Source organism: Ursus americanus, chromosome 31, assembly GCF_024610735.1.
Source record: "Ursus americanus isolate L20-20 chromosome 31, mUrsAme1.1.p, whole genome shotgun sequence".
In the NCBI taxonomy this organism is placed as follows: Eukaryota; Metazoa; Chordata; class Mammalia; order Carnivora; family Ursidae; genus Ursus; species Ursus americanus.
In genome coordinates this window covers 14,856,301-14,878,295 of record NC_142157.1, presented here as the reverse complement: position 1 = coordinate 14,878,295, position 21,995 = coordinate 14,856,301, and the positions used below count along the sequence as shown (strand labels likewise).

Genomic DNA, 21,995 nt, shown 5'->3' with positions numbered 1-21,995 from the left:
CTGAGCTTTGGAATGGTGGGTCACTGAGGATAATGCTGTATCTTTATTTCAGGTTCTTTGTTTTTGCACCTTTAAGATAGGGGCTATCATGAGAGCAGCTGTTGCTGCTTCTTATTATCTGTTTGTCTCTTTATGTAAAAGTCCTATTTCCCCAACTAGTTCTACATGACCTTCAAATGCAAGGACCACATTTTATGACTTCCCACATTCAATGCCTCTTGAAATTGTCTTGCATATTTCAGGGAGGCAGTACAGAATAGTGTCTAGGAGGAAGGGTTTTGGGATTAAAAACCTACCCTAGAACTTCCACTTTGGCTTACTGTGTGACACTGGGCAAGTTACTTGACTCTTCCTATGTCTTTATCTTGAAAGGGTGTAGAGTACCTCTCATTGTTATAAAGAGTAAACAATCATATAGATAAAGAGTTTAGGATAATGTATGGAATGTACTATTCTTTTAAGAAACATTATATAGTATATAACATGTGTCTGGCTGGGGCTATAGATGCTGGGGATATAATAGTGAAAATGACAGATAAAAATCCCTATCCTCATGGACATGTTTTTGTGGGGGTGGGGAGAGACAGATGATCAGCAAGCAAAATAAATACAATAAATAATTCTTGATAGAAACAAGTGCTATAAGGATATGAATAGATAATAAGATAAAGAACAGCTGAGAGTTAGGGTAGGTTGCATTAATTAGGGTGGTCAGGAAAGACCTCTGAGTTAAGAAATGAAGGATAAGGAAGAGACAGCCATGGAACAAGTTGAGGTAATCATGTTCTAAATAGGAAAGAGTAAAAACAAAGGCCTTGAGGCGGGAATGAGCTTCAAGAATAGAGATAGAATAGATTAGCTTCAGGAATAGAAAGAAAGTGTTACTGGAATGTACTGAGAGGTGGTAATGACATAGAAGATGAGTGTAAGAGACACAGAAGGTGTTCAATAAGTGGTTAAAATATTGTAATATAGAAACATACTAAGTACTTTAAAAATTTCTACCCCATAGCAATCTGTAAATTGTGGATACATTTGCACTGTTTTCCCGTGGATGGTTTTACTGAGTGTTATTTTATTTTGGTGCCTGTTTCTCTTTCCTCCTTTTAGTCTTGGCCTTCTTGTCACTAGCTCCCTTAGCTCTAGGAGCTTGAGTTTTCCAGTCTCTCTGATAAGATTTCAGTCAAAGAATAAGCTATTCCTAGTTGCCCCATTCTCAAATGTGAATGAATAAATTGGAATTTGAGAGGCAAGGGAGGTGGAAACCGAAAATCCAAAATTTCTTGCAAAAATAAGTTGGGTGCTTTTCTTGCTCTCTGGCTCAAACCTGTAAGGGAAGCATTTTCCAGATGCAGACAGCAGGAGAGTAAGGGCAGAGGCACAGCAGGTTAACTCATGGGCAAAGCATTTTTTTTTTTCCTCACCAGCATGCTTGGAATGACACCCTGTGGGTCCCTGACTTCTTTCAAGCTGGTAGCTGGCAGGTCTTGTCATCTGCCATTTCTTGACTCTCTTAGTTGTCCTTTATGGTGAGGTCTTAGATGCAGAGGTCAGGGGAGGCCTGAAAAACTGCCAGTGAGAGGCATAAGGCCTAGACGTGAGATTGGAAGAGCCAGAAGAGAGACCACAAACATTTGGACATGAATTTGAAAGTCGACTTTGCATGACAGGAAGTATGGGTAGGAATATACCTCTAATGAGGAACATAAAAATGGCAAATAGGGATTATGGATTTTAGGAAATAAAATAATCATCATGAGCTTCTCGAATGTGACAAATGTGGGATTTAGCTTTTTTATATTTCATTTTTTTCTTTCCTTACTCTCTTCCTTGTTTCATTAATTATATTTTTAATTATTCTACTGGTTACCTTGATATTTGCATCCATAAATTTTAAATAGTGTCTTCTATTTTTTACTTTTCTTTCTTTGTCCTCCTACTTCTCTTGCTATTCCTGTATTTTTAGAAATTGAAGATGGTGGCATTTATAACCTGTCACTGCAGTAAAAAACCAAAACCCCCAAAAAAGTCTGTGCTTTGTCTATTCGTTGCCTGTAAGAAATGAACCTTGAATAACTGAATCTGTGCATTTTCAGAATGTTCCAAATTTCAAGGACCAATGGATTATCTCTCTCTAGATCAGTTGCTCAAAACCATGCTACCTTTAGTTTGCATATGTCTGCATGGAGACTTTTCACATATTGCTCCCCTGCCTTTGGGATTGACATCTGCTTTCCTTTTTCATGATAAAGAGATAAAAAGGAACCATATATTTTACTTATTTCTAAGATCATCTAACTTTTTAATCCATCATACTATTTGTTATAGAAAATTTCACATTTTTGTTGAAGGCATTCTTGTTGGAGTCCCATAATTTGTACAAGTTGCTTTGGGTCTTCTGGAGACTAACCATCATGGAAATCTTTTCAAATTATTGGAATTTTGAATCCAACAGTATGTTGGATACAGGTCCTCTTATTTCTAGAATTCTTATTTTTTTCATCCCCTGGAGTATAATTTCAAATACTTTCTAAGCATTTCAGGTACTTTCTAAGTAAAATTTCTAAGTCTTCCCATGTCTGAAAACATGTCTTTGTGCATGATTGATTGTTTGTCAGAATACAGAGTTATAGGTTCAAAGTAATTTCGCCCTCAGAATTTTAAAGACATTGTTTTCAGCATTCATTGATGCTGGCAAAAAAATTTTTATATTAACCTGATTTATTACACTTTTGTTGGTACTCGTTTCTTTTCTCTTCATAGAAACTTCTAAGATCTTTTCTTTTTCCTTGCGGTTCTGAATATTCATGATGATGGGCTTAGATGTGATTCTTTTTATTCATCAACCTTACCACTTAGTTGGCCCTTTTAGATTTTCCCACTCAGAAATTTCTTTTATGATTGCTTAAAATTACTTTCTCCTATCCGTTTGTCTTTCTGGAGCTCCTAATAGTGACATACTTGACTTTCCAGATTGATCTCCATATTACTTAACTTTTCTCTCATTTTTTCATCTTTTTCTCTTTACTTTCCCTTGTAGGAAATTTTCTTATTTTTTCCTTTTTAGTAAATTAGTTTTCATCTGGCAATCTCTTTTAATTTCTATGAACTCTTTCTTGCTCCAATTGTTTTTCATAATTGTATGTTCATTTTCTTAAATCTCTTTGAGAAAATTAAAATACTTATTAAGTTGTCTTCTGTTGCCTGAATTATTGCTGTTTGTTCCTGGTCTGGTTGTTTTACTTTTTCCTACCAGTTCTTCTTCTTTATGGTACCAGTTTATCTCAAATGTGATCCTTAGTCATCAATTTTCTGACTGAAGGGCTAGGTTAATTTTCATAGCTAGAGGACAGGGAACCTTGGGTCAGATGTGTAGGCCTAGTTCCTCAGTAGACCTCTTCCTTGATTGTTAGGCTTCAATCACTTTAGGATGCCTGAGAAGGAAGTTGGTAGTCTCTGGCCCACCCTAGACCTCTACTCTGGGAGAACTAATGGCCAATTTTAGAAGTTTTAGCTCTTCCCAGGTATTTCTTTTCATCTATTTACAGAATCGTCCTTGGTTTTCAGTTTGGGAAAAAATATCCTTACTGCCAACAAGGAGAGATGCGCCAACTTGTGTAACGGAAGGAAGTCCTTCAATTTATCACCTTGATGTCTGTCTCATTTTCTACTTCCGCTCTTGATACCAATTGACTTTGAACTTAAAATCTTTCTGAAAAGTCTGCTGGAAAAGCAGTTTTCACCTCTCTTCTAGCCCTTTCCTGCTCATGTCCTCGACTCAGCTCTCACAACTCTGGCTTATCAACAGTATAGTCCCAGAGAATCCTGTCAAATCTCCGGTCAGTTATTTTGCCTCATTCCCTTTTATACTTATTTACACCATTAGAGTTGGATGTGGAGGGATGAGGTAGAGAAATATATGCTCAACTCACCAACTTGAACAAGAACTCAAACTTAGGTCTTCTGACAGTCTTCTTACCAAGGATATGCACATCATATTCAGCTCTTTTCCTTATTAGGTGTGTGTCCTTAGGCAACCCATTTCACCTCTTTTTGTCCCAAATTTCTTAACTATTATTTAGGGGAAATGATATTGAAAATACATAGTAATATAAACTGGGGAAATAATATCAGTCATATAGAGTTTCAGTGAGGATGTTTTAAGGGTATCTAGCATAATGTCTGACACATATGAGCACCCAATAAATGATAACTTAAAACACAGGGTTCAAAGCATACAAGTAAAACCTATATTTAGTTCACATCTTGGATACCTAACCAAGGCTACTTATTTTAATTTCAGTGGGAACACTTTTTTATTTACTTTATGGCCTTATTTACTGTTACTACTTCTGGATCAGACGTGGCCATTGTCACAAGCTGTATCTTTTTCCGTGAAAAATTACTATTGACAGATGACTTATTTTTATTGTATTAAATATTGGGGTCTAGAAAAAAGTCATTTAGAATGAAAAAAAAACTGAGCAGATTATCAGGTGGGTAATTTGACTTGAAAATCCATATGAATAAGAGCCAACAGAAAAAAAAGTGAGAAATTCAGTCATTTGAGAAATGATTAACAAAAAGATATTTTCATTTAGATATTATAGTCAAACACTAACATAAATGGCTTTTTAATTTAATCAACAGCAAACTGAAGGTATGAGATCATTTTATATTTTAAGACAGATTACAGAGTTCACATTAAACATTTATTTTCCTTGACAGATATACTTTGTCATTTTTTTCCTCCCTAGACATTAAAAAAGTAGGACTTTGGACATATTATATAACTTATCTGAACCTTATTTTCCTCAGCCATAAAATGAGAAAGTACTTCCTCTTTTATAGGATTATTATTTGAAAAAAATGAATCAATATAGGTGATCTCTTTGTCCTAGGTTCCCCGACAAGGAATTGTCCTACCCCATTCAGAAAAGATACGGGTGGTACAAGGAACACTGTGGATGTGTTTGATAACATAAATTGTCCTCTTGTTATTTAAAATTGAAATAAAATGAAGCTCAAAACTATCCCAGTGAAGGAAAACCACAAAATGAGACATTAGTCTGCTACCTCTATAAAAGTAGCAGACTGAAAATATACTTTTCAGAGGAACAGTCATCTATTATCCAATTTTAAACCCTAGCAATTTTAAGAGATGCGCTGCACTTAATGTTGAAAGAAGTATCACCTTGAGAAGACCCACAATACAAAGATTGTATATGTGGATGGAGAATAGATTTTCCTCCTGATTGACCTTTCTTCCCTCCTGATTGACCTTACTTCATTTTATATTTATTGGTTCTGTTTTTTTAAAAACCAGACTTATTTTTTCCCACACAAAATGTACAGATCTGCCCAAGAAGGTGTGACCTGATTGCCAAAAAACCTTCCAAGAACAAGAAGCCAGACAGATGCAAGACGTTTGTCACTATGTAAAGTTTGGCAAGCTTTCTCTGGACATGTCTGCTGCAAAGTAGTGTGGGGGAGGAGAACATTTACTTGCTTTAAGACAGACTGTTGTCAAATTCTTCTAGATGTTCTAGAGGGCATGAGACTAGGTTTTTGGTTCTTTTGCATTTCTTGTAGTTATATGCTTGAGCTAAATGATACCAGGCTGGGTGCTTTTCCAGGGATGTCTTCTGAGGATGAGATGCCCCAAGTGAAGGAATTATACAAAGATTACTTAAGTCACTGAAACATGAATCTAGACTCTTTTGTAGTTAGATGGGAACAGAAAGGAAATAGTTCTTCTTCCCCTTAAAAAAAAACTTTCCACTTTTCCTCGATCCCATCCCATTTGCAACTAACCTGTGAAGTGTGTGCTTCTGTTTGTATGCTATTTGTGTGCAAATATTTTAATTAAATACTTGCTATATAGCTGATTATTCTGCTTACTTTTATTCACACAACTGTTTTAAGGATGACTTCATGTTGCTACATGCACAAGCAGTCCATTTCTCTATTGCAATATAGTACTCTACCACTGCATAGTGTGCAGAAACTGTCCAGTCCCAGGGATGGGCACCCAGAATGTCTTCAATTCTTTGCCATTACAATAACACTGTGGTACGTTTATATGCCCCTTTATAAACCTGAGTGAGAATTTCTTTGAAAGAGCAGGATTTCTGGGTCATAAGAGAGGGGCAAATGTATTTTATAAAATATTGCAAGATTCTCTCTTGATAGGTTGCGCCAGTCTACATACTTACCAGCAGAGCGTGAAGGATCCTGGAGCTTTACATTACTGCCAACACTTGGCATTATATGGCTTTCTAATTTTTTGCCAGTTTAATGAATGGAAAGCGATATCTCACTATTGTTTCAATTTGCTTAAGCATCTCTTCATGTGCTTGTAAACCTGTTGGGTTTACTTTTCTGTAAACTGCTTGTTTATATCCTTTGTCTTTTTCCTATTATGGTTCCTCTATTTTTATTGAATTGCAAGGAATCCTGGTATATTATAGATACTACTTCTGTATCAATTTTAGACATTGTACTATCACCCAATCTGTTACCTTTCAGTTAACTTTGTTCATAATCTTTTCCCTTGAACAGAGTTTTCAAAAATTTCTGATGTTATTAAAAATTTGCCCTACAGTTTATGCTCTATGGTTTAAGAAATCTTTCAGTACCTTGTCAAAAAATATTCTCTTATGTTATCAACTACCAACTTTAAAGTTTTTCCTTTCACAGTTCAGTTTTTAACATTTGGAGTTACCCTTGTACATGGTATTAGGTAGGGACTGAGGTATTCTTTTTGTTCACTTAGTGAGCCAGATTCCCAACACTATCATCTTTAGCATGTGTGTAAGTGCCTTACATACTATATGCATATGTGTTTCAGAATTCTCTATTTTGTTCCACTGCTTCCCATGTCTGTTTTTCTGTCAATACTATGTTTTATTGCCATGGTTGGGCAGTACATCTTACTAATTGCTTGGGCAAGGCCTACGTCTTTTCTTTTCATAGCTTACTTTTATTATGCTGCTTAGAGCAAGCGATTGAGTTTCTCAAAAATCTATATGGAATTGTAGTTGGTTCTGCATTAAATTTATAGCTGCATTTAATAATTCACATTTTTAATACAGTAAATTATTCCTTCTTAGAGCATAGAATATCTCTCCACATTATTCAGATTTTGTCCTTCATTAGAGTTTCAAAATTTCTCCGTAGAGGTTTTGTGTATTCTAGATTAACTTAATTACTACAGAATTTATGGGTTCTGATGGTATTTTAAATGCATCTTTTTAGTTACAATTTTTTGTTGGAGATTGTTGGCATAGATAAATGCTATTGATTTTTTTATATTGATTTGCTGTCCATCAACCTTGCCGAACTTTCTTATTATTCTCATATTTGTATGTTGATTTTATTGTCAGATAAATGATCATCTACAAATAATGATGGTTTAATCTCTTCTGAACTTTACGTATCATTTTTTTCTTTATAGAATTAGTTGTGACTTTCAGTCTATATTAAACAGCATTAGAGATAGTAAGCAATCTTGACTTAAAGGGAACATCTTAAAAAGTTTCTCCTTTAAATATATTGTTGATAGAAGGAAGCTTTATCAAGTTAAGAAAGTTTTCTTTATTTCTAGTTTATCGTTATAGCAGAACTTTGTAAAATGTTCTTTTATCTTGATTAATCAGATAATTTTTCTCATTCTATTAATGCTGTGAATTTCATTGATATATTTTCTTTTATTTTTTTGGTTTTTTAAGTTTTTCTTTTAATTCCAGTTAACATACAGTGTTCTATCAGTTTCAGGTATACAATATAGTGATTCAACAATTCCATACATCCCTAGTGCTCATCACAAATGTACTCCTTAATCCCCATCACCTATTTAACCCATCACCCATACTCCCTCCCCTCTGCTAACCATCAGTTTGTTCCTATAGTTAACAGTCTATTTCTTGATTTGTCTCTCTCTCACTCTTTTGTCCCCCTCTGTTCATGTTTTGTTTCTTAAATTTCACATATGAGTGAATCATATGGTCTTTGTCTTTCTCTCGCTGGCTTATTATTATTTTATCTCTAATTCCATCCATGTTGTTGCAAATAACAAGATTTCATTCTTTTTATGGCTGAGTAATATTCCATTGTGTGATTTTATATATATATATAATACCACTTTTTCTTTATCCACTCATCAATTGATGGGCACCTGACCTTCCTCCATACCTTGTCTATTGTAAATAATACAGCTATAAACATAGGGGTGCATGTATTCTTTGGGTAAATACCCAGTAGTGTGATTCACTTTTTGAGGAACCTCCATACTGTTTTGCACAGTGGCTGCACCAGTTTGCATTCCCACCTACAGTGCACTTTAACCAACACCAGTTGTTTCTTGTGTTGTTGATTTTAGCCATTCTAACAGGTGGGAGGTGACATCTCATTGTAGATTTGATTTGCATTTCCCTGACACCAAGTGATGATGAACACCTTTTCATGCATCTGTTGGCTCTCTGTATGTCTTCTTTGGAGAAATGTGTGTTCATGTCTTCTGCCAATTTTTAATTGGATTATTGGGGGGTTTTTGATGTTGAGTTGTATAAGTTATTATGTATTTTGGATACTAACCCTTTATCAAGTTATATCATTTGCAAATATCTTCTCCTATTCAGTAGGTTGCCTTTTAGTTTTGTTGAGTTTTTCCTTCATTGTGCAAAACCTTTCAATTTTGATGTAGTCCCTATAGTTTATTTTCGCTTTTGTTTCCCTTGCCTCAGGAGACACATCTAGAAAAACGTTGCTATGGCTGATGTTCAAGAGATTATTGCTTGTTTTCTCTTCTAGGATTTTAAGGGTTTCAGGTCCCACATTTAGGTCTTTATCACATTTTGAATTTATTTTTGTGTATGGTGTAAAAAAATGCTTCAGTTTCATTCTTTTGAGTGTTGCTATCCAGTTTTCCCAATACTACTTGAAGAGATGTTCCCATTGGATATTCTTTCCTCTTTTGACAAAGGTTAATTGACCATATATTTGTGGGTTTATTTCCGGATTTTCTATTCTCTTCTATTGATCTATATGTCTATTTTTGTGCCAGTACCATACTGTCTTGATCACTACAGCTTTGTAATATAACTTGGAAGTCTGGAATTGTGATGCCTCCAGCTTTGGTTTTCTTTTTCAAGATTGCTTTCGCTATTCGGGGGTCTTTGTGGTTCCATATAAATTTTAGAGTTGTTTGTTCAAGCTCATGCAAAATGCTGTCATTATTTTGTTAGGGATTGAATTAAATGTGTCGGTTGCTTTGAGTAGTATAGACATTTTAACAGTATTTGTTCTTCTAATCCATAGGCATGGAATATCTTTCCATATCTTTGTGTTGTTTTCAATTTCTTTCATCAGTGTTTTACAGTTTTTAGAGTATACATCTCTTATCTCTTTGGTTAGGTTTATTCCTAGGTATCTTATTTTTGGTGCAAATATAAATGGGATCGTTTTATTAATTTTCTCCTTCTTCTGCATCATTATTGGTGTATAGAAGTGCAACAGATTTCTGTACATTCATTTTCTATCCTGAGACTTTATTGAATTATCAGGTCTAGCAAGTTTTTAGTAGAGTCTTTTGGGTTTCTATATATAGTACCATGTCATCTGCAAATAGTGTAAGTTTACTTCTTTACCAATTTGAATGCCTTTTCTTTCTTTTATTGTCTGATTGCTGAGGCTAGGACTTCCAGTACTATGTTGAATCAAGTGATAAGAGTGGACATAGTTGTCTGCTTCCTGACTTTAGGGGAAGAACTTTCAGCTTTCTGTATTGAGGATGATGTTAGCTGTCAGTTTTTCATATATGGCCTTCATTATGTTGAGGTTTGTTCCCTCTAAACCTACTTCGTTTAGAGTTTTTATCATGAACGGATGTTGTACTTTGTCAAATGCTTTTCCTGTGCCTGTTGAAATAATCATATGGTTCTTATCCTTTCTCCTATTGATATGATATTGATTTATTTGTGAATACTGAACCACCCTTGTTACCCAGGAATAATCCCACTTGAACGTAGTGAATGATTTTTTTAATGCATTGTTGAATTCAGTTTGCTAGTATTTAGTTGAGGATTTTTGCACCTATGTTCATTAGCCTACAGTTCTCTTTTTTATCAATGTCATTATCTGGTTTTACTATTAGGATATTGCTGGCCTCATAGAATGAAACTGGAAGTTTTCCTTCCTTTTCTGTTTTTTGAAATAGTTTAAGAAGAATAGGTATTAACTCTTTTTAAAATGCTTGATAGAATCCACCTGTGAAGCTTTCTGGTCCTGGACTTTTGTCTGTTGGGAGCTTTTTGATTACTGACTCAATTTCTTTATTGGTTATTGGTCTGTTCAAATTTTCTTTTTCTTCCTGTTTCCGTTTTGGTAGTTGCTATGTTTATAGGAATTTATCCATTTCTTCCAGGTTGTCCAATTTCTTGGCATATAGTTTTTCATATTATCCTCTTATAATTGTATTTCTGTGATGTTGGTTATTTCTCCTCTCTCATTTGTGATTGTGACTGAGTCCTTTCGCCTTTTTTCTTGATAAGTCTGGCTCGATGAATCAATTTTATTGATTTTTTCAAAGAACCAGCTCCTGGTTTCATTGGTCTGTTCCACTGTTTTTTTTAGTTTCTGTATCATTTATTTCTGCTCTAATCATTTCCTTCCTTCTGATGGTTTTAGGTTTTGTTTGTTCTTCTTTTTCTAGCTCCCTTAGGTGTAAGGTTAGATTGTTTATTTCAAATTTTTCTTGCTTCTTGAGGTAGACCTGCATTGCTATGAATTTCCCTCTTAGAATTGCTTTTGCTGTATCCCAAAGATTTTGAACCATTGTGTTTTCATTTTCATTTTTTCCCATGTACTTTTTAATTTCTTCTTTTATTTCCTGGTTGACCCATTCATTGTTTAGCAGCATATTATTTAACTTCCATGTATTTGTGGTCTTCCCAATTTTTTTCTTATGGTTGACTTCTAGTTTCATAACATTGTGGTCAGAAAAGATGCATGGTATGACTTTGATCTAATTGAATTTGTTGAGGCTTTTTCTGTGGACTAATATGTGGTCTATTCTGGAGAATGTTCCATGTGCACTTGAAAAGAATGTATATTCTGCTTAGGATGGAATGTTTTGGATATATATCTCTTAATCCACTTGTTCCAGTGTGTCATTCAAAGCCATTGTTTCTTTGCTGATTTTCTGTTAAGATGATCTGTTCATTGATGTAAGTAGGGTGTTAAAGTTCTCTACTATCCTTGTAATATTATTAATTCCTTTACGTTTGTTATTAACTGTTTTAAGTATTTTGGTGCTCCTATGTTAGGTGCATAAAAATTTACAATTGTTATATCTTCGCTTGTTGGATTGTCCCCTTTATTACTATATAGTGTCCTCCTTTGTCTCTTATTACAGTCTTTGTTTTAAAGTCTATTTTGTCTGATTTAAGTACTGCTATTCCAGCTTTCTTTTCACATCTATTTGCAGGACAGATGTTTCTCCATCCTCACTTTCAACCTGCAGGTGGCTTTAGGTCTAAAATGAGTCTCTTGTAGGCAGTATATAGATAGGTTTTGTTATTTTATCCATTCGCACATATCTTTTGCAGTATTTAGTCCATTTATATTCAAAGTTATTACTGATAGATATGAATTTGTTATTTTATTATTTGTTTTGTGGTTGTTTCTGGAGATTTTCTCTGATCCTTTCTTGTCTTTCTCTGTTTCATGGTTTGCTGATTTTCATTAATGATATTTGGATTTCTTTCACTTTATTTTTTGCATATTTATTAGTGGTTTTTGATATATTGGTACCAATAGGTTTGTATATAAACTCTCATGCATACATAAATCTATATTAAGTTGATGTTCATTTAATTTTGAGCCCATTCTTTTTTCTTCCCCTCCCCATGATTTACGTATTTATTTTTATATTTTACATCCTTTTATCTTGTGAGTTCCTTGGCTGTTTTTTTACAGAAATATTCATTTTTACTTTTTTTGTGTTTCCTACCTTTATCCTTCAGTCCAGTTGTCTGCAGAGGCTCTGTTTGCCTGTTGTGGGCAACGTTTGGTCCCAGGCCTAAAGACAGCATGTTTTAACTAGGTGTGCTCTGGTATGTTTGTGAAAGGAGACCTGTTGCCACCACTGCAGGAACTGAGGCTCCACAAAACTCCCACATTGGGAGATGCGGTGTTTGCAGGTCCTCGGTCTGGGCTTCTGGGGGAAAGGCCCACCTACAATGAGACTGAGACATGACTGGGAGGGGTAGGTTCACTGGAGCATGGTGCAGTGAGGTTTGGTGTAAGCAATTTAGGTAGTGAGTGTCAGAGCTGCACTAGTTCCCACAGGTGGCCCTGTGCTTACGCAGGGGGCAGGGGAGAAAAATGGCACTAGCCAATTCCTTTGTACCTGGAGGGGAGTAGTCTCTAAGAAGAGCAAATAACCTTCCCACTGTGTGCCCCAGATGCTCTTCAGATTCTTGTTTCTATGCTGTGTGTCCATGGATTGTTTGCCTGCCTTCTTTCCAAGAGCAGTTCAGTGCCCTTGGGGCTCTATCACAGCCAAGCCTGATGACCTTTATAACTCCAGGCTTTATGCCATACTGGTTGCCAGAAGACATGAAATTGGGGCCCTCTCACCTTCCAAGCCAATTGCTATGGGGTTTCACTTTCCCATTCACTCCCCTTTGTGCTAGTTTGTCTATCATTCTTCTCTAATACCACTCCATCCCCACTACAGCAGCCACAACCTGTTTCTCTCCCAAACCCTGCATCCACACTTAGACCTTCTTCAATGTGACCTCTTCACAACCTTTAGTTGTGGAGTTTGCTCTGCCAGTCTTCAGGTCAATCTCTGGGATATTTAGGATGATTTGATAGTTATCTAGTTATAGTCATGGGATGAGGCAAGCCTGTGGTCCTCCTACTCTGCCACCACCTTCCCTCACTGATGTGTTTTCTGATATTAAAATATCCTTTCATTTTTGAGATATACTCCAGTGGATCATGATGTATAATTATTTTAAGATATTTTAACATTTTATTTAGCCAATGTTTCCTTTAGGATTCTTGGATCTACATGTAGTTAAAAAGGGGGCTACAATTTTTTTTAGGTATTGTTCTCGTGGTTTCAAATCAAAATCACATAAAATGCATTGTTTTGTTATATTTTTATTTTAAAAACTTGTAAAAATATAAGAACTATTCCCTAAAGGTTTGGTAGAATTCACAGACAAAACATGTTAACTCTGAAGCTTTTCTGGGAAGTGAATGATTTAATATTTTTATGCTTATTGTCTTATTCGAGATTTATATTCCTTCTTGGGCAAATTTGCCATTTTATATTTTCTACCAATGTATCCTTTATTCATTAACTCTAGTTTTTAGAACTTTATTAGAGAATCATTAATCATAATACTGTTTTTTAAAGCATCCCTTTGTATTTTTCATTACGTATATATTTGCCTATTTTTTATTTGCATATTTATTTTTAATAATTCAGTCTCTTATTCATCTTTTCAAAGAACTTTAACTTTTTTATCACTGAAAAGTTTTAACTATTTTGAAATAATTTTAGATTTTAAGAAGATTAGCAAAGATAGTATAGAAAGTTTCCACATACTGTTCACTCAAATGTCCAGTAACATTAACATCTTATGTAACCACGGTAAAACTATCAAAACTAAGAAAGTAATGTTAGTACAACACTGTTAATTAAATACAGATCTTGGGATACCTGGGTGGCTGAGTTGGTTAAGCTTGGCTGAGGTCATGATTCCAGAGTCCTGGGATCGAGTCGCACATCTGGCTTCTTCCTCGGCAGGGAACCTGCTTCTCCCTCTTCCTGCCACTCCCCTGCTTGTGTACTCGTGCGTGCTCTCTCTCTCTCTCTCATTCTGACAAAATAAATAAATAAATAAATAAAATCTTAAAAAAAAACCCTTACAGATCTGAATCAGATTTCCTTAGTTTTTCCACTAATGTCCCATTTCTTTTCCAGGATCCAAAGCAGGATACCATGTGTTATGGTATCTGAATTGTGTTTCCCCAAAATTTGTATGTTGAAGTCCTAATGCCCCCAGTACCTCACAAAGTGACTGTATTTGGAGACAAGGTCTTTAAAGAGGTAATTAAGTTAAAATGAGGAGGGACCCTCATCCAAAATGACTGGTGTCCTTACAAGATTAGGGCACAGGCATGTACAAAGGGAAGACCATGTGAAGACACAGAGAAGATGACCATCGACAAGAGAAACACAGAGGCGTCAGAAGAAATCAACCCTGCTGACACCTTGATTGTGGACTTCTGGACTTCAGAAATATGGGAAAATGAATTTCTGTTGTTAAACCACCCAGTCTTTGGTACTTTGTTATGGCAACCTTAACAAAACTAACATTATCATTTAGTTGTCATGTTTCCTTAGTTTCCTCCAATCTGTGAGAGTTTCTCAGCCCTTCCTTGTCCTTTAAAGATGTTTTCTTATATTATCAACCATTAGTTGATACTTTTTTTTTAAAGATTTTATTTATTTATTCGACAGTGTTAGAGACAGCCAGTGAGAGAGGGAACACAAGCAGGGGGAATGGGAGAGGAAGAAGCAGGCTCATAGCGGAGGAGCCTGATGTGGGGCTCGATCCCATAACGCCGGGATCATGCCCTGAGCCAAAGGCAGACACTTAACCGCTGTGCCACCCAGGCGCCCCATTAGTTGATACTTTTGAATGCTAGCATGGTATTCTGTTGAATGTCCTTTAGTTTGGATTTGTCTGATGGTGTCTCACGATTGGACTGAGGTTATGGACTTTGGGGAAGAATAAAATAGAGAGGAACTACCTTTCTCATTATATCATATCACAGAGTACATAATATCAATATGTTTTACTACAGGTGGTGTTGACCATGATCACTTGGTTAATGTAGAGATCATGTGAAGACACATTGTTTGCCAGGTTTCTCTATGCTAAAGTTACTATTGCTCACTTTTTCTTAAGTGAATTATCAAATTAAGCCCACCAAGGGGAGGTGAAGTAATTTCCTCTTCATGGAGAGAGTAGTGTCAAATAATTTTGGAAATATCTTAATATCAATATAGTAATGAATAAATAAATGGTTGGGGGGAGATGCTTTGAAGTTATTCAAATATCCTGTTTCTTTTTAAAGTCTTTCACACTAATTCTAGGACTTATCAGCAGATCTTGTCTGCAACAATTATTAATGTGGTATTCCAATGATGATTTTCTATTTCTCTAATTCTTTCTAAATTTATCAGCGGAATTCTTACGTTAATGGAGTTGTCTCTTTTTCCTCATTTATTTAGTCACTTATTTCAGTATGGACTTATAGACACTGATTTTTGGGGTCGAATCCAATATTATCATTATTTATTTTCCTGCTCAAATTGCTCCAACTTTGGCAATTGGGAAGTCTCTTAAGTTGGTTCATATGTCCATTTTGACATGCTCTTGTCCTATTTTCTGAAGATGATGCTTTGTTTTCCCTGTCCAGGCCTGTGATCACTCATGACTCTAAGGGACCCTTATTCATTACTAGAAAATGGTATTTAGAAACCAGGATATGGGTGCCAAAGAACGAATTTGTGGTTTTGTTTTTTTCCCTCCATCACTTTGTTGTTCTTCGTTTCATTGACTTGCGTTCTCTCTTTGTTATTCATTTATTCTGAATCTTTGTATTTTCTCTGGTGCTTTCTCACTTCCACCTTCTTGAATTAAATATTTAGATTTTTAAAATATCTTGTTTCCTTACAAATGTATAATATTTAAAGTAACAAAATTTCCTTCCAGTTTTATCTATGATCCATAGTTTCTTTATTTGTAATATTTTCATTGCCATTCAATTCTGAGTATTCATTAATTTATTTTTCAACCTAAGCGTTATTTGGTAATTTGCTTCTATTTTCCAAACATACGAGAGGTATTTAAGGTATCCTTTTAAGAAACTTAATTTATAATTTCATGGATTATGATTAAAAGACATAGTTATATGACATTGTTCCTTTGCAGTTTGAGGTTCCCTTTGGGAGATAACCTCTGGTTTATTTTGGACAAATATTTGGTAAGTATTCTTGATATTAAAACAAAAAAGTCAATTATCTGTCATGTGAAGAGTTCTGTATATGCCAAACAGCTTAAGTCTACTAATTATAATGTTCAGATACTTGCTAAAATTGCTTCTTTTTATTTGATCTATTAGTTTCTCAGAGAGGTATGTCAGAATTTCCAACTACAACTGTTGAGCAATTTATTTCTCTGTTAAGTTATACAAATTATTGATAAACATACATGTATGTGTGCACACACTTAGGTGCATATATGTTCTTGGTGACTATATCTTCTAAATCTACTGTTCCTTTAACCAATATAGGACATCTATATTGGTTAGATGTCCCAGTTACATACTTTTGCATAACAAATTTACTGTACAATCTAGGGGCATAAAACAAACGTTTTATTTTATTTTTTACATTTCTGTGGGTCACAAATTTGGGGAGTACTTGGCTGGGTGGTTTGTTTCTGATGTATATGATATCAGTTGGGGTGGCTGGGGCTGGAAGATCCACTTCTAAGATGGCTTCTCACTCATTTTTCTGGCAAGTGGGCTGGGATGTTTCAAGTAGCTGGGAACTTCTTGGTGAACTCTCTTTCCACATTCACTCCTCCTGGTATCTTGCATTTCCTCATAGCAGGATAATCTCAGGGTAGTTGGAATTCTTTTACGCAAAATACACTTACCCCCTCTCACACTCCTCACCCCCAAAGTCTCCTTTCATTGTGGTATTGTCTTAAAGTCAGGGTTTAGCCATTTGAATGAAGTCTAGATGAGCGTGAGTGTTATGTACATGGCTCCTCTAGTATAAACTCTCAATCTGAAGACCTGTCAAGAAATATTATCTGTCCCCTTCCCCTGTTATCCCCCCCCCCCCATATATGATTGTGGTAAAGGGATAGCACAACTACGGTAACACTGCAGTTAAAAAAGCAGGGGAACGAGATACACATAGCAGCTACTAGATCATGGCAATTTTGAAATCCACTTCAATGTATATCACCAATTCCTTGATAATGATCTAATCCTGCTCCCTGGGAATAATTCTCTGAAGGTCCTGGCTTTATCCTCTCAGCTCTTGATTCTGTCCTCTGAACCATCTTTCCTTTTCCCTAAGAAATTGAATTATGACTGCAGCTGAGTGGACTTCTTAGCTTGCTTTTTGCTGACAGAAGCATGGGGAGGAGGAAGTATCTTTTTTCTTTTGTGCTGTTTCTTTTCTTTTAATTTAAGATGACAGTGCTCCCACTTCGTTATTCATTGAAAAATGTTCTGGGTTTTCTATGAATCTTACTGGGTTTCATTCTATTAGACAGTAGTCTGATTTTTAAATCTTTTTAAGATAGGTAATTTTCTAAATCGGGCCCTGTGGCTACTGTGCAATAAAGTCTTAAGAATCTTAGAATCCCTATTGTTTAACACAGAGGGTCTATGAGGCATACCCATAAGACCATTAGGATTCCTTTAATCTAGCTAAGAGGGTCTAGAAACACTGTCTTACACCCTTCTGAGGTTTCAATAAATGATTTTACAGACCCGCTCTGAAGTGGTTCTTTGCCCTAAGCCCTTTCATATTCCAAGAATCTTTTGCTAGAAGAGATTGGATATGTGCAATAGTTTTGTTGTTGCTGTTGCTGTTGTTGTTGGTTGTTCTTTTTCCAAATTCTGGCTCCTTAATATTTCCTCTTAACTTTACTCAAAAACCAAACAGCTCCATAGTGGCATTATTCATAATAACCAAAAGGTGGAAACAATTCAGTGTCTCTCATCAAAGGAATGATTAAACAAAATGTGGTTTATAAATACATTATAATACTATTCCACTAAAAAGGAAGGAAATTCTGACACCTGCTACAACATGGATGAGCCTGGAGTACATTAAACTGAGTGAAATAAGCCAGCCACAAAAAGACACATAACTGTATGATTCTGCTTGTATGAGGTACCTGGTGTAGCCAAATTCTTAGAGATATAAATTAGAATAATGGTTCCACTTCAGGGGCTAGGCAGCGTAGGAAAAGAAAATTATCGTTTAAGGGATAGAGATGAAAAGAGTTCTGGAGGTTGGTTGCACAACAATATGAATGTACTTCACAGTACTGAACTTCACACTTTAAAGATGTTAAGACAGCTAAAATGGTACATTTTGTGTTATGTATATTTTACCACAATTAAAAATTTTTTAAATTCAAAAACAAAACTAAGTAGGTCCTTCTTTAGTCCATGCTTTTCTTTTTATATTCTATCATAGTCAGGAAGGACCAGATAGTACTTTCTGCATTTGGCCTAGAAACTTCCTTCACTAGATCCCCAAGTTCAATTGTTCACAGGTGAGTGTTGCCAACTTCCCATGTATTATGTACCAAAGGTTCTTTTTTTTCTCTGCCTCCAATACTATTTTCCTTATTGTCCTTTAAAGCTCTCCAACATATTCCCACTTTTATTAACCATCTCTCTGAGGCCTTTCCAGCTTCTGCCTCTGCCTGGTGCCCCATGTTTTAGGTTTTTGTTATGTCAGCAACCCATTTCTACGCACCACATTCTGTTGTGGTAGCTATTTTAGGAGTAGATGACTGGTGGCAGCTGATCTACCAGCACCTGTTTTTATCAACTTTTTTGGCAGAACTTCTTCCCTTGTACCCCATCAATATTGATTATATGGGCTATTAATGTCAATTTATTTTTGTAGTGACAGAGCAGGAAATTACTATGTAAGGTAAAAGAGGAAGAAGCAAAAGCTGAATTTAAAAACTTTCCTTCAGCCTATCCAGTCTTTCTGTCCATCTATACACCCACAGTAGTTCACTATAGTTTTCAGTTTGCTTGGGTATCTCTCTCCTTTTTGGAGGGGAGAATGTCATTATTACTTTAGCTTCTTCTTGCTTCTTTCTAGTATCTGCAGTTTCTTGAAGGTTAATTTTGGAGGTGGACTGATTTAGGAGATAGGGGGAATTTTTTTTTTAATGTTTCAATTTAAATTCCAGTTAGTGGGGTGCCTCAGTGACTCACTTGGTTAAACATCTGACTCATGTCATGATCTCAGGGTCGTGAGATGGAGCCCCTCATCAGGCTCTGCACCGAGCAGGAAGCCTGCTTAAGATTCTCTCTCTCACTCTCCCTCTGCTTCTCCCCCACCCAGCTCATGCTGGATCTCTCTTTAAAAAAATAAATTCCAGGGGCACCTGGGTAGCACAGCGGTTAAGCGCCTGCCTTCGGCTCAGGGCGTGATCCCGGCGTTCTGGGATCGAGCCCCACATAAGGCTCCTCCACTATGAGCCTGCTTCTTCCTCTCCCACTCCCCCTGCTTGTGTTCCCTCTCTCGCTGGCTGTCTCTATCTCTGTCAAATAAATAAATAAAATCTTTTTGAAAAAAAAATAAATAAAAATAAAAAATAAAAAATAAAAATAAATAAAAATAAAAAAATAAATTCCAGTTACTTAACATACAGTGTAATATTAGTTTCAGGTGTACAATTTAGTGATTCACTACTTATATACAACACCTGGTGCTCATCACAAGTGCCCTCCTAAATCCTCATCACCTATTTAACCCATCCCCCCCTTACCCTCTGGTAACCACTTTGTTCTCTATAGTTAAAAGTCTGTTTCTTGGTTTTCCTCTCCCCGCCCCATGTTCATTTACTTTGTTTTTTAAATTACACGTATGAGTGAAATCATATGGTATTAGTTTTTCTATGACCGAATTATTTCACTTAGCACAATAGTCTCTAGCTTCATCCACATCATTGCAAATGGCAAGATTTCATTCTTATGTATTTGCCCAAATAATACAAAGTACTAATTCAAAGGGATACATGGACCGCGATGTTATAGCAGCATTACCAACAACAGCCAAATTATGGAAAGAGCTCAAATGTCCACTGACTAATGAGGGGATAAAGAAGACACAGTATGTATACACACACACACACACACACACACACACAGGAGCTAGGAGAAATATTACAAAGACACGGGCTATGGAAATTTTAGTCTGGTGGGGAAAACAGATCATTAAAGTATGAGGAAGGTAAGTACAATGTATTATGGTGAGAATGGGGAAGTAGCTTCTAAATCAGAGTTTATGGAAGGCTTCATGAAGTCAGGTAGGAGCTATGACTGTTAAAGCACAGATTGGGCAAAGGGACTTCAGGTATAAAGGCATGTGTAAAAGAATGGTTTTCTGAGCTAGTGTAAGTTTCTAAGGACACCACATGTAATTGTGAATTGTTTGGAACAAAGAATGTATGCAGAAGAGCGGTTGGAGACAGTAGTAGGAGGAGGGGCCTGAATATAACGTTATACCAAAGAGCTTGGATTTTATTCTTTAGGACAGTGGGAAATACTGACTTTAAGCAGGGAATTGTTAGGATCAGATTGACATATTTCAAAGATTACATAGCAGAGTGTGATGCTTAAGCTCCAGTGTACTTTGCTTTCGTGGAAACCTTCTAGAGTCCTGGAATGAACACTAGCAATGAGTTTTGTGGTCAACTGTTTTCTGTAAAATTTGAAAAAGGAGGATATTTTAACTGCAATGGTCTCTTTCTACTTTAACTTGCTTCTAATACATTTTCCCTAGGCTGTGGGCATTTTGGAAACCAGCTAAGGGAAAGTTCAGGATTATTTAGTAATATATATATATATATATATATATATATATATATATATATATATATATAATATTTATTTATTTATTTGAGAGAGAGACAGACAGCATGAGTGGGAGGGGCAGAGGGAGAGAGGGAGAGAGAATCTTAAGCCGACTCCCCACTGAGCCTGGAGACTGAGGTGTGGGGCTGGATCCCAGGACACTGAGACCACCACCTGGGCAGAAACCAAGAGCGGAATGCTTAATATACTGTGCCACCCAGGCGCCCCGAGTAATATATATTAGTTTGCAGTTACATCTACGCATAGCTAAGTTATTGTTACCCATCCTGATATAGAAATAGCTTCAGGTAATGATCTTACTACTCACACTAGGGTTAAAAGGCAAAAATATAGGGCCAAAGGTCATATTGTGATATGTATATTCATGATTTTGTGTCTGTGTCTTTTTCTTTTTTTTTTTTAAAGATTTTATTTATTTATTCAACAGAGATAGAGACAGCCAGCGAGAGAGGGAACACAAGCAGGGGGAGTGGGAGAGGAAGAAGCAGGCTCATAGCGGAGGAGCCTGATGTGGGGCTCGATCCCATAACGCCGGGATCACGCCCTGAGCCGAAGGCAGACGCTTAACCGCTGTGCCACCCAGGCGCCCCTTGTGTCTGTTTCTTAACGAAGGACCCTAAATCATATAAACTTCAGGACCAGGATCTTTACCTGAAGCAATACGAGACAGGCCTAAATCAGTAAGTTATTGTAAAAATTTTTTAGCTCGTGAGAGAGGAAGACCTGAACCAAGGCAGTGAGAGCAGAAATGGCGGGGAAAGGTTAAGAAGCAAGAAGTATCCAGGGAGTACAATTTAGGGAACTTGGCAATTGTTTTGATTTGGGGGTTGATTTCACAACAGATTATCGACTTGGATGACTGGAAGGATCCCAGTTATGGACAAAGAGCATCAGGGGAACTGAAAGTTTGGGTGGAGGATGAATCCCATTTTGGGCTTATTGCGTTTCAGGCGTCAAATAGACAAAAATGCACATCTGCAGCTCAGCTAAGCACCCAGGTATTGGGGGATATAACTTGCTATTATTTTCTTCTCTGGCAGCCACTTACCAGGCTTTTTTGGCCCTCGCTTTCCAGTCAGCCCAGGAAACCGCAGCCACTTACACACCCTCAGAGCTTCCCAGTGGCGCCTGCTCACCGGATGTGCAAGCGGCACTTCCGCCCCCAGAGGCACGCGCTCAGGGGACTCTCGGCGCCGGCGCCGCCAGGCTCTTTGCTTGGCCCAACCTCTGCCGTTTCAGGGCGGCTCATGAGTGGATTC

General features: G+C 36.5%; 1 long non-coding RNA gene across 1 annotated transcript in view; it reads right to left on the bottom strand.

Moving 5' to 3' along the window:
- Nucleotides 1-21,930, bottom strand: part of LOC123791699 (uncharacterized) — a 40,182-nt gene extending 18,252 nt beyond the window's left edge. Inside the window, exons 1-2 of the long non-coding RNA XR_015722497.1 lie at nt 21,785-21,930; nt 13,736-13,895 (exon numbers count right to left, since the gene is read on the bottom strand). This is a non-coding gene — a long non-coding RNA (uncharacterized LOC123791699). The remainder of the gene's footprint in view (nt 1-13,735; nt 13,896-21,784) is intronic.
- Between the last annotated feature and the right edge of the window lie 65 nt (nt 21,931-21,995).